The sequence below is a fragment of the Equus asinus genome, chromosome 10 (genome assembly GCF_041296235.1).
Source record: "Equus asinus isolate D_3611 breed Donkey chromosome 10, EquAss-T2T_v2, whole genome shotgun sequence".
Classification (NCBI taxonomy): domain Eukaryota; kingdom Metazoa; phylum Chordata; class Mammalia; order Perissodactyla; family Equidae; genus Equus; species Equus asinus.
This window is the reverse complement of record NC_091799.1, coordinates 41,908,254-41,921,965: the sequence shown is the minus strand read 5'-3', so window position 1 is coordinate 41,921,965 and position 13,712 is coordinate 41,908,254. Positions and strand designations below refer to the sequence as shown.

At 40.8% G+C, this 13,712-nt stretch overlaps 1 protein-coding gene across 4 annotated transcripts in view; it reads left to right on the top strand.

Moving 5' to 3' along the window:
• Window positions 1-13,712, top strand: part of PLPPR1 (phospholipid phosphatase related 1) — a 440,629-nt gene that overhangs the window by 165,643 nt on the left and 261,274 nt on the right. Inside the window, exon 3 of one of the 4 annotated variants that reach the window (XM_070519120.1) lies at window positions 6,698-6,843. The exons of the other annotated variants lie outside the window; for them this stretch is intronic. The gene's annotated coding sequence lies outside the window, so the exon portion shown is untranslated. The remainder of the gene's footprint in view (window positions 1-6,697; window positions 6,844-13,712) is intronic. 4 annotated transcript variants of the gene reach the window in all.

The following is a 13,712-nucleotide window of genomic DNA, read 5'->3' as shown; positions in this document are numbered from 1 at the left end:
AAGAACAGGTAATTGGGAAAGGAACCCAGTTAAAGATCTTAAAAATCAGTAACATGGTCAGAATCTGAAAAGTAAAATCTATGGACTGACTAGAAGAATGGATTTAGCTAGAGTGAATTGCAGAACTGAAAGTGCTGAGAAATTCTCCTACAATTCACTATCAAAAGACAAAAGAGTAGAAAGCATGAGAAAGTTAAGTAAAAGGGAAGATTATATAGAATATCTAATATGTACTTAATAGAATCTCAGAACGAGACAATATTGTTGAAACTGAACACACAATTTACACACCCAACAAAGCAGGCCGTGGATTTTAAAGATTACTGAGAAATAGCTAAGTGAGCCAAAGGTAATCACGGGGTATACATAACACACATTGGGATTTCTTTACTAAAGGATGTCACGAGCCATATTACCCACGCTAAGTAGAAACTACTGTGTTTGGCCCTTTATTTTAGTGCTCATTTAATCGTTATAGTAGAAGTAACAGTAATAAATTACAAAATAATAAAATATCAACCAAAGCTTTGTATCTCTGATGAACTGGTCAGCTTCCTCTCTTTTCTCTGGTGTGTTCTTTCCATATTTTGCTTTCTGCTCAGGCAATCAGGAAGCATTGAGAAAAGTTCAAGACTGAGTTCCAGAAATTTTATTAATCCTTGTAGCTAATATATGTCCTTCCTGCTATCTTCTATGATATTGGTGTCTTTTTTCTATTTGCATTTTATTGACATTATTTTTTACAATAACTGCCCTTCATTGAAAGGTGCCTCAACACGAATGCATCATATATAAATGTGTCACAATATAATGCAAATTGTGGCATTATGGGAGAAAATTTACAGTAAGATTCAAGTAATTAATTTATCTAGATTCCCCATTATATTCCATTGACCAAAATCCAGTTTATTGGTTTATAGGTACATTAGTTTGCTAGGACTGCCATAACAAAACACCACAAAGTGAATTGGTTAGAACAACAGAAATTTATTGTCTCACAGTTCTGAGGCCAGAGCCTGAAACCAAGGTGTCAGAAGGCCATACTCCCCCCGGATTCTCAAGGGGAGGATCTGTTCCAGACCTCTCTCCTAGCTTCCGGTAGTTCCTTGGCTTGTGGCAGCATAACCCCAATCTACACACGGTCTTCTCCCTGCGTGTCCAAATTTCCCCTTTGTGTAAGGATGTCGGTCATATTGGAGTAGAAACCAACTCTACTCCAACATGACCATATTTCCAAATAAAGTCACATTCTGAGGTACTAGGGGTTAGGACTTCTACATATGAATTTTTGAGGGACATAATTAAACCCATAGCAATAGGCTTTCACTTATTCTTGAAAAGAAGCCTTCCATTAATATGTTAAATTAGAACTTGGAGTTCCTAGAATGGAACGCATAAATTTCAATATTTATCAAAACATAGGTGGGAAGAAATCTATTATTTCTCCCCAAATAATAACCCTGTCTTCTCATTGACAACTCCTATAGTTCTTAGCACAATCATCCAAGTGTCTGAAGATAGGCAGTAAGAAATGAGCACCTCATCAAATGTTGCCTTTTGGGCTAGTTTGTTCCTCTTGATGAATACACATGGCTTGTAGCCAGCAAAAAATTGTCTGTCGTTTTAACTTTTATTTGCAGACATTTACATGTGTTTCCCATTTAATGATAGCTCATCTCTACACCAGTCATTCAAGTAGAGCAGCCTTGAAGACTGACAGGGAGTATGAGTAAATGCCCATGGAAATTGACAGGCAGACAGGCTGACAAATTCAAAAGTGCTCCCACACAGCCTCCACCTATTCAACCGGCCCAGACTTCAGATACACATCAGACTCCTTTGGCAAATGCCATTAAGTGTTTGTTTCTCCACTTTTACAAAGATTTTGCTCAGGCGGTGGTGAAAGTGAAATATGTCAACTATAATAAAAAATGGTGATAGCCTCATTTTTGGCTGAATTTCCCACTACGGAAAGCACTTCATTACCAGCAAAGAGCGCAGCTACTGAGGAGCTGCTCTGCTGCTCCTCACCCCCAGCCCCGTGAAGAATTATAATGAGAGAAGCCGTGGGAGGCAGCATGCTACTGAATTTTCCAAACCAGCCTTCTCAGCCTAATCCCAATCACCCTTTCCTCACTAGCAAGGTGCAAAACCATGGCCAAAAACCATCATAGATGATATTTGTGAGGATCCAACATTCTGAGTCTGTTAGGTGCTATGAAATGCGTGTTAAAGGGAAAGCTTATGCTTGCATGAGGCTTAACTTCAATAGTAATAATAATAATGGAATTACTATTTGCTACACATTATGCTAGGTGCCAAACATATCTCATTGAATCTTCTAAACTGTCTTACAAAGAAGCCATTGTTTTCAACACCATTTTACAGATGAGGAAACCAAGCTAGGTGAATTGCAGTTATGTTACACAATGCTCTTTCCATTCATCTACAGTACTCCTCTATTGAGTTCGCTGCATATGTTTCTATCTATGTAATGCCATCCAGATCTAGCCTGCAGTGTGTGTGTGTGCGTGTGTGTGTGCACATATGCACACGTGCTTCTGTGCTCTTTGAGCTGCATGGTGTTCATACCCTCACTCACCTCACTACTCCTGTATCACAAGGAATTTTACTCTATGATATCACTGCTCCTTTCTTATGGGTCCTAATACGCCTCAGGATTTCCTGGGGACTGTAGCATAACAGTCATCCACGTGCTCCAGAATGTGCCCTTGTGTAGCCTCTGACCTCTGTGAAAGTGAGAAATATCTGAAGAGGCACAGAGAAGCTCTATGTTAGAAGATGCATGCCGGCTGGCCAGTGTTGAATCCTGCTCGCAGACATGATTTCTTGGTCAACAGAGAGTTGCTTTGTTTGTGTTTCTAAAAAAGGTCTTTTCAACTTAAAAAAAGCAAAGATTCCATGTAAAACCTGATTTGCAGCTTCTCTTGAAAAACAACGAACTGGTAACACTTTGCCCGTTCCTGCATAACAACTATCAGCTGCCTCCTTTAGAAGGGCCCACACTCTCTGGTCCACCCCAGACGCTTCCACTTAGGAGTCTGTATCTGCATCCATCTCCAGCCTTCCTCAGTGATTCTCATTGCCTACTTGACAGGCTTGTTGAGTTTTCTAATTTCCGCTTTACTTGAATCATGGCTACCATCATCTGAGGCACCGCTAGCAAGGCATCTGTTGAGAGTTAACTAGCCAAGATTGCCCTTTTCCATTCATAGTGGGAGGAGAAGCTGTGTGTGGCTTATATTTGGTAGTTCTTGATGGTGTTGACTGCTTCCATCACCCACAACCAACAAACCCCTATGCTGCTAAATAGTCAAGGGAGAATCCAGGTAACCCCTCTCTGTGGCTCCTTCACCCCTCGGCTTTCTCAGGGTGCAGAACGCAGAGTTTTGTGGGATTGTGGGAAGCTCTAAGGATGCCCAGGAAGTGTGATTGCTGCTTCAGAACCTTGAGGACATCTTTTTCACTGAAATGAAAGCTCCGGTCCTGTATATTTTTTCCACCCAGATACAAACCATCTGGTGAACGTCAATCCTTTCCCCAAACTGAGGAGAATGAGTAAGGATTTATTGATTTATCCTGGCAACATTTCAGTGCTGTGTTCAGAGATAGAGATAGCTGTCTTGTATTTCAATTCGTCAAACGTTTACTGAGCACCTTCTATGTATAAAGCACCATGCTGTGCAGAGTGGCTGCTGATCACGCTCCATGTTTGCAGAGCACTGATGTACATGATCTTAACTAATCCATATATTGATCCAATGAGGTGGGTCTTTATGGTGCATGTTTTACAGATGACGACCCTGAGGCTGAAAAGGACCTTACCCAATATCAGTGTGAGAAATAAATAAAGACGATATCCCAGATTTGAATGTAAGATTTGAGGCTCTATTTCAATGCAGTGCCTAGAGTTTGTAACAATTACTTAGGCCATACCAATTTAGAGGAAATATTCTCACTGGTAAAAACAAATGAACAAACAGTATTCCTCTGGCTTCTTCCAGTTTGTTATGGTCTATCAAATGAGGTCACAAGTATAGATGAAAAGAATCCTCTCTTCTACCACATAGAAACAATCATTTTCCTATTCTTTAATTCTGGCTTCTGGCAAGGGAAAATCATTACACTGGAAGAGGGAACCTCAGCATCACACTGCTGCTGATGTCTACCATTATTGGCACAGATGCTGATCTTTGTGGCAGAACCAAGACCCTGAGCCAATATTGCAGGCGCTGCTGAAGTCCCACTGCCCTCAATACTGCTGACACTCATTAACCTAGACATGAGGTGGCACGGCAGCCACTAGCCATGTGAGGGTACTGGCACCACTGATGGGCCAAAGCTGGGCTATGTTCCCTGGTGCTCCATGCACACCTATGATATGCTGCTGTTTGGGGAGTGGGCACAGAGCTAAAAGTGATTTAATTCAGTGGAAGTGGCAGTTGGATGCTCCAGAGCCAAGAGTTCTTTTCTATTAGATCTAGTAATAAGTACAGGGAAAGTGGTGAGAGTCCTCCTGGTTCTTCTACATCCAGGACAGCACAATCCATGTTCACTTTGAATCAGCCACTCCAATGGATGAGCAGAGGAAAACAGCCACATTTTTCCTGAGATGAGACACCCCCTAAGCACCAGGCATTTACCTCCACATTGTATGCCCCAATTCTAGCAGGGAAGCACAGCTATTCATACGCCATGTATTCATTCAACAAACACAAGCTAAGCACCTATAATATACGAGGTAAAAGACATAACTCTTATCTTTAGTTTGCTCACAGGTTATAAGGTGAGTCACAAATGTAAATGTAATTACAGTATCCTATGAGAAGTGCTAGGCTAGAGGTCAATTCAGGGTGCTATGAGAGAACAGAGGAGGGGGTACTTCACTTCCTTCCTCCTCCATTGAGGATTCAGAGAAGGCTTTCTGGATGAGGTGGTGTCTGAGTTGACACTTGAAGGACAAATAAGAAGCAGACTTGGTGGGGAAAGTGAGAACAGCATGTAAGAGGGGCAGAAAACGACACACTTGGAATAGTTGGAGGCAACAAGATTTGGGTGGGTCGTCAATAGTAAGATTTGGAACTGATAGGTAGTTTTAGTCAAGATCATGAAGGACCTTGAGCATCAGTCTGGGAAAAGCCATTGAAGGGTTAAACCAATGAGTGACGTGGTCAGATTACATTTTTTTAGGTCACTTTGGGATGGAGAATAAAAGGTGGACCTGAGCAAGAGGACAAACAAGGACAGTTTCTCTTCTTCTGGGAAGTGATGCTTGTGAGCTGAACAACTTTGGGAGCTGTGGGGAAGGAGGGAACACCCACCAAGCCAGTCACAGCAGCCTGCCAGTCAGAGGGGTGGCAGCTGTTCTAGGCACTTTCCCTGACTATCCCTGCGGTGCAGGGGCCGCTGGGGTGGGAGGCAGCTTCAGCCTGTCTTAGTGCCAAGGGACACCTGTCTGATCACACAAAGCTGTAATTGGCACATGGACTGGCTGGGGCTGGAGAAGAACAAGGAGTTTCTAATACTACTATCATCTTCAGGAGCTCAGAGAAGCTGACAGTAAGAACTCAGACCAGCCTTAGCTGGATATTGACAGCAGTGGTGGTTATAAAGTAGGGCTGGGCCTGAGGCCAAATGAGTTGGCAGGGTCTGCCTGGCCTCTGCCTTGCCCCCCTCAGCTCCATCTGTCTAACGGTGGGTGACAGCCTTGAAGAGTGCCAGCCTCTGAATCTGGCAATTCAGAAAAGGGGAAGAGGACACATAAGACGTATGCTCATGGGTGGAAGACTGCCTAAAATGTTCAGGGCTAGAAATCAGTCATAGTGTGACCAGAGATATCCTTTAAACTCTGCTTCCTTCCTTTGCTTGCTTTCCCTTGTTTTTGCCATTATTATTCTAAAAGAGAGGCCAAAAGTAATGTATCCACAAAGATTTTGAGTGCAGTCAGGGAAAGTAAACCTAATTCAAAACGTCTTAAGCAAAAATGAATTAATAGCTTGAGTGAGTGAAAAGTCCAATGATACTTCAAGGTACGGCTAGGTCCAGGGTTTCAAAATAGTGTTGAAGCCTCTCTCTTGCCATTCCTAGCCTTAGAGTATTTTAAATGCTTAGAATCTCAGTAAAAGGAGACATTTTCTTTCCCATTAGCAAAAGTCCTGGATTTTAATCTAATTTTCCTGGTTTGGATTATTTGCCATCTCCGTGACACACAGTGTCGCTACAGCAATGGGAGATTCTGATTAACTAGGTTGGGGTTCTATGCCCAGGCTTGAGGTTGGAGAGTTTTTTCATCACAAACCACATGGATTAGTGGTTGGAGAATGGTGGTTTCTTGGAGGAAATATATCCATACAAACCAAAATAATAGATACCTAATCTAATTGAATCTTCGGCTTACTAAGCTATGTAGACTAAAGGTAACTAATTCTGGTGGAGACTGTCCATGATAATGATGGTGATGTTAATGATGATTGATATTTTACAAAGAGATTTCTATAGTGTGGTATGTACTTCAATAATTTTCCTGAGAGAGTTTTCCTAGTCAGAACAGTGGTTTAGGCACTTTGCTGGGTTAATGTATCAGTTACCAGTTATAAGGGCTATGCTTTTTGTCCATTGTCATACTGTGGTGGTCGTATGTTGCTGAAAGCTATGCCTTTTGTATTTCAAATACCAGCAGGGTCACACATGGTGGACAGGTTTCAACGGAGCTTCCTGACTAAGACAGACTAGGAAGAAGGACCTGGCTACCCACTTCCGAAAAAATTGGCCATGAAAACCCTATGAATAGCTGCAGAGCATTGTCTGGTACAGCACCAGAAGGTGAGAGGATGGCACAAAAAGACTGGGCAGGGCTCCACTGTGCTGTATGCAGGGTAGCTTGGAATCACAACTGACCTAAGGACAATAACAACAACAACAAGGGCCATGGGATAATCTAAGGAGTAAGAGACAAGCTCTTAACAAGTCTCAGTCAAATGACTTTAAGTCACAACTCATATCTACATTAAAATTAGATGGTTAAAATAAAATTTTCATAGAACAGTACTGTACTATTCCAGTAACACCTTAAGATTGCTTTTAGCTGAGTCCTTAAGGCATTTCCTTTATACTTTTCACGGAATTGTTATTTTATTTTAGCAAATATATCTGTAAATTGAAAATAACATAAATACACAGTCAGAACATTAGGCATAATTTCCTCAGAGTACTATCTGGAATTCTTGACCTTACATTCTCTGATTACATTGGCACAAAACATTTAATAAACATTGATTAAATAAAAGAAAGAAATAATGAATGACTATCTTATCTGGTACGTTACCCAGGTATACACCCAGGATGACATACCCAGGTAATACCCAGAAGTGGAATTGCTGGATCATATGATAATTCTATTTTTAAATTTTTGAGGAATTGCCTTATTGTTTTCCATAGTGGCTGCACCATTTTACATTCCCACCAGTAATGCATAAGGGTTCCCATTTCTCCATATCCTTGCCAAAAATTGTTATTTTCTGTTTTTCTTTTTCTTTTTGATTATAGCCGCTTTAATGGGCGTGAAGTGGTATCTCTTTGTATGTTTTTTCTTTTCTATGAAAATCATACTTTTTTATCTATTACATCTTATCAGTATTATCTTTATCATTGTGGTTTTGATTTGCATTGCCCTAATGATTAGTAATTTTGAGGGTCTTTACATGTGCATATTGGCACACTGGATATTGTATATCTTCCTTGGAGACATTTCTATTCAAATCCTTTGCCCATCTTTGAATTGGTTTTATTTTTGTTGTTGTTGAATTGTAGGAGTTCTTTATATGTCCTGAATATTAACTTATCAGATATGTGACTTGTAAATATTTTCTCCCATTCCATGGGTTCCATTTTTATTCTGTTGATAATGTCCTTTGATGTACAGAAGATTTTAATTTTGCTGCAGTACGATTTATCCATTTTTTCTTTTGTTGCTTGTGCTTTTTGTATCATATCTAAGAAATCACTGCCAAATGCAACGTCATGAACCTTTTCCTCTATGTTTTATTCTAAGGGTTTTATAGTTTTAGATCTTATGTTTAGGTCTTTGATTTATTTTTAGTTTATTCTATATATAGTGTAAGCTAAGGGTCCAACTTCATTCTTTTGCATGTGGCTATCCATTTTTCCCAATACTGTTTGTTGAAAAGACTGCCCCTCCCCATTGAGTAGTCTTGGTATCCTTGTGAAAATCATTTGACCATATATGCGAGGGTTTATTTTTGGGCTCTCTGTTCCACTTCATTGGTCTATATGTCTCTGTCTTTATGCCAATACCACATTGTTTTGATTACTGTAGCTTTGTAGCAGGTTTTGAAATCAGGAAGTGTGAGACCACCAACTTTGTTCTTTTTCAAGAGTGTTTTGGCTATTTGGTGTCCCTTGAGATTCCATATGGATTTTTCTATTTCTGCAGAAAACACCGTTGGGATTTTGAAAGTGTTATGGGCTGTATTGTATCACAAAAAAATTCACATGTTGAAATTATAACCCCCAGGACCTCAGAATGTGACAGTATTTGGAGATAGGAACTTAATGAGGTAATTAAGTTAAAATGAGGTCATTAGGATGGGCCCTAATCCAATAAGACTTTTGTCCTTATAAGAAGAGGGAATTTTGACACAGACATGTACAGAGAAGACAATGTGAAGACACAGGAGAAGATAGCCATCTATAAGCCAAGGAGAAAGACCTGAAAAGAAACCAACCCTGCCAATGCTTTGATCTCTAGAACTATGAGAAAATAAATATCTGTTCTTTAAGCCACTAGTCTGTGGCCCCAGCAAACTAATACAGATAGGGATTGCACTGAATCTGTAGATTGCTTAGGGGGAGTGAAATTTTCAGATAGGCTGAATTTCCTAACTTTGGGCTGAATGTGTAAAAATGCTCAGCCAGCAGCCAAATTTGTGCGAGTTCAACCCAGTAGAGGTGTTGCTCCTGTATTGGAACCTACATAAGAATGGATTCTTTTTATCGGGGTTGATTTTATTTATCTTTAGAGAGGCAGTTTTCTTAAGGTGCTAGTCATAATTAGAATATATTTACCTGCCCTATTTTAACAGGCAAGAATATTGTGCCCACACTATCATTTTTTTTGGTTTCCCTTTAAAATATTCCTCTCATTAAACTTCTAGGACTGCACAAGTCAGTTTTAGGCTAAAAATAGTATACTTGCTGTTGCTGCCACTGTTCCATGTGGAAAACATAGCCAACTGCTTTGCGGAAAAGGAAAAAATAATTTTCTGAGTGTATTCTTAAGATAGCATGAAAGCCACGCTGACAAGGAGCCCCTAAACTGACAATGGACTAAGATTTCCTGCACCAATTTCATGGCTTTTATTATTTTCCTAAAGGTAGGGCAGAAAGCAGGATTCTTCAGGTTCCTTCTGAAGGAAGGAACACACTGCTGGTGACAAAGGTGAAAGGCAGAAAATGAAGGGATTAGTTTTCGGGTTGGCAAACTATAGCTTGTGGGCCAAGTCCAACATACCACCTGTTTTTGTAAAAAAAAAAGAAAAAATTGGAACACAGCCATTCTCATTCTTTTATGCACTGTTTGTGGCTGCAGAGTTGAGTAGTCATGACAGAGACCGCATGACCCATAAAGCCTAAAATATATACTATTTGTTTCTTTACAGATAAGTTTGTTGACCCCTAGGCTAAATTACTAATAAGTGATGACTGAGTAATTTACTTAGACCTCTCATTTTAAAGATGAGAAAAATGAAGACACTAATATTGGGAGTGAAGTGTTCCACACTGGCAGCATGGGACAAACTGAAGAAAGAGATGGATGGACTTGGGCAGACCAGCCTCTCCTGATTGGGGCAAGGTCAACAGACAGGCATTGCTAGCAGTGGAATGTCTACAAAATGTGAAGTCCCAGGGAGGTTGAGTTATGATTCTAACAATTTCTGGTGAGCTTTCCCAGAGGCGATAACAAGAATGACATCAGGGGTGGAACCAAACAGTGGGGGAATCAATGATAGGTGTCTGGGTCCCACTTGTGGCGACATGGAGAACTAGGTAGGATTTCCAGCAAAAAATGTGCATGGCTCCTGGGGGCTCAGCCATATGAGGTAGTAACCAAGAGTACAAATCATATATGGGGTGTATGGGGGAACCTAGCAATCAGAGTAGATGAAATAGCAACAAGCATTAGTTCCAAAGTGGGTGATATGAGTCCATAAATAAGAAAAAGATTCTTGAAATCTCTATCAGCCAGATCAGCAAGAAACAAAGGACACCCTCAAATGAAGTTAATCTGAAGAGAGTACCAGGGCTAGTCTGTGATTGATAGAATGTGGCAGAAGTGATGGCATGTTACTTCTGAGACTAGGTTATAAAAGACTGCAGCTTCCATCCTGGGATCTCTTTTTCTCCCTCTCTGAGGCTATTCTCAAGAAAGTCTCTTACTGGGTACATGAATGAAAGAGGAAAGGTAAATATGGCACCAATCACCAGGTCCTCCAATTCTCCTACCTCTGGTTCAGAGTGGTTGTGGTCAGAGCTGAGATCTTTTATAGTTTGGTCTGCCCCCTTCTCCCCACCAGCTTCCCATCTCCAAATTCCCATCCATGAAAACAGAACCAGCTTGTCAGTGGGCCATTTCACTCAAGACAGTACTAACAGAAATCCTTGGAGTGGGATGTGGGGGTGGTCCTTTTCACTTTTTGGATTATCTCTTTTGAAGAGAAAAAGAGTTCTAACCACTATGGATTCAACTATTTCATCCTACTTAGGGGGAAAGTTAAATAAATTAGAACATTATTCTAGCTGGACTAGGTTGGCCAGCATGAAGCTATCCTTCAAATAATGCCACTTTGAGCCAAAATGCATTCACTTTCTGAACCAGAAAAATTAGAATGGGCTAGATTTATATGTTTCCAAGGGCATAAAAACTATCTGCAGAAACCTGCTTTGCCCTTCTCATCCAACTTTCATTTTTGGATAACCACACACACAAATCCTTAAAAAATAGTGTCTACTGGCTTCATCGTCTATGAGGAGTGCCAAGTGTCATGGTACTTGGGAGTCTTTTTCAAAGTCAGCATGTTACCAGTAGAAATTTATTTTTGGTTATATATTTCATTTACTCTTTAAACATTTACTGAACATATACCACTTGCTTACTTTCATGAGGCACCAGGAGCATAAAAAAGAAAGAAATCTATGCCCTTGAATGGCTCACAACCAACCTTGGTAGGGGCAAGTCAGACATACAAAAGGATTTGGTGTATTAAGAGTGATAACAAGTGTCCACGGAAAGGGTTGTAGGGATAGTTTTGTAATAGTTTTTGATATTCAAGGAAACATCTTGATTCCTATAATAATAAATCACTACTTTAGCCCTTACAGTCATGACTTGACATTTTTACTGAACCAGAAAGGATGACTATATATATGAAATTTCTATAAGAAGAAAAAATTGTAAATCTATTTGTCTCATTAGGGTGGTATTTGAAAACAACCAAAATTATATGTGAAATACAAGTCAAATAGTAAGTGTGTTTCATAATTATTAGAAAATATTCAGAGCAGAACTTATGCACACACTGCATCACCACAGAGCTGGTATATTATTTCAGCATTAAATAATCTAATGAAATTACTTTCATATAATTTTCTAAGAACCAAGACATCTCTATGGCATCCACTACTTTGGAGAGTTTTATGTTCAAACACTATCTATTGCCAGTTTTTATTAATTCTAGTTTTTTTTGTACTAACACTATGTTTTGAACAGCTACAAGACTAGGTCATTTTGCTGATAGAGGAGGTGAGGCCATTAGACCTGTTTGTGGGTGGAGAGAGGTGCAAAGTTGAGGGACTGCCCATGAGGTAGGGTGGTGAATGCTAAGTCTGAAATCTGAATTTAAGGAGCACTGAAAATACCTGCAGCCCCTGAATTTCTCACCATTAATTTCTCTCAAAACCATCTGCAGATGTGTGCGTATTAATTGGCTTCTGGCATTCTGTTACCTAGGAGGAGTAACACATTATATAGGTAAAACTAGAAGGAAAGCAAAAAAAATTGTAGTGAGCCAGTGCAGGTGGGGCATTACAGCAAGAGACCCTGACTGCCAGGCAGGAAGGGTCCTTCATCTCCGGGAGACGTGAGTGGCAAAAAGTACTTGAGACGTGTTACTGAAAGATGGTGCTCACTCACACTGATATCTAGATCTGAGTGTGGAGGGGTGAGGGCTGGGGTTATTCACCATTCACACTGCCATGTATTTTATAGCATGCTTTTCATTTCATGGATTTGAATACATCAGTGATTGGGGTGATGCAGGAGGGGTCGATGGAGGAAGGGAGAAGGAAAACTGGAAGGCATTTGGCTATCATCTGTTTTATTTGTTTAAGCTTAGGGAAAAAAAGAACATTCAGCCTTTTAAAAAAATCATAATAATGAAAATGTTAATAACCGAAAGAATAATGGCTACAAGTTACGGAGAGCCTGCTAAGCGCGAGGCACTGTGTTGAATGTTTTATGTACATCATCTCATTCAACGTCCCCTGGGCTTCCTCCACTTTCCCCAAACACTAAAAATCTCTTCCAGAACTGCGAGTTCATTCTCTCGTAGCAGTACCATAAAGGGATTCCACTTTATTTGCAATTCCAAATTTATAAAGTTTCCTTCATCCTTCACCTTGTTGGAGCTTTGAGATGGTGAATAGGGTGTCCCTGAGCATCCAGGGGAGTGGTGTTCCTTTCCTCCTCACCCAAGGCCAGGCTCAGACAAAGGAGAGTGTACCTCTTGGCCAGGCAGCCCTGGAGACTTGCCATGGTAGAAGGAAGTGCCTCAGCCCCATCTCTACTGATAGAGCTGCAGAGTTGAGACCAGCACCTATCCCAGCCCCACCTCTCTGTTCCAGGTCCCACTCACTTCTGGATTTAGAATCCTCACTTACCTTGTGATTATTCAGCGTCAGGGCAGCGAGAATGGCTCTCCTGCCTCAAGGCCCTGCCAATGCTAACACCCTGAGATTCCAGGGAAGGCTATTCACTGTTCTGAGGGGTATGTGGTAACAAGGCAGATCTGTCTTGAATGGCTTCCAAGAAGCCTGGTGCCCAGGGGAAGCCTGAGAAAAACAGATGTGGAAGTAGGAGCCCCAAATATTGTGAGTGGTTCACTAAAGAGGCTTTGCTGCTTTTCGGGAGAACCTAGTCTCCCCTACCTGGTGGTTAAAGACTCAGACTCACTGTCCTTTAAGCAAAGAGATGCTGCAATTCTACTCCTGTCAAGGAGCTACTGAGAGAAGGAAACCAGCTGCTACACTCAGGGCACCTGCTGTTTAAGAACTTTCCTGTTCTCTTAATTTTTTCCTTCCTTCCTTTTTCTATCTCCTAAACTTTGCTTTTGTTGGTGGTATTTAGACACGCTGTTGTCTCTCCTCCGGGTGTGTGCTGGGGCTTGATCTAATTGTCCTGCTGTCCAGTGTCACTCGGCATTATTATCCGGAAGATGAATGGGATGGGGGTCAGAGTTCAGCAAGGATGCATCTGCTCACTTGCACTGCATAGTAGAAGTGCTCAGAGGTGGTCTTCACTGAAAGCTTGGAAAAGATTTGCACAGAGTAAGCTGTCTTCTATCCCTCCAAAGATGGGGTGACCAAAAGGTAGTCCTTTTCTGGAGGGACCATAAGTG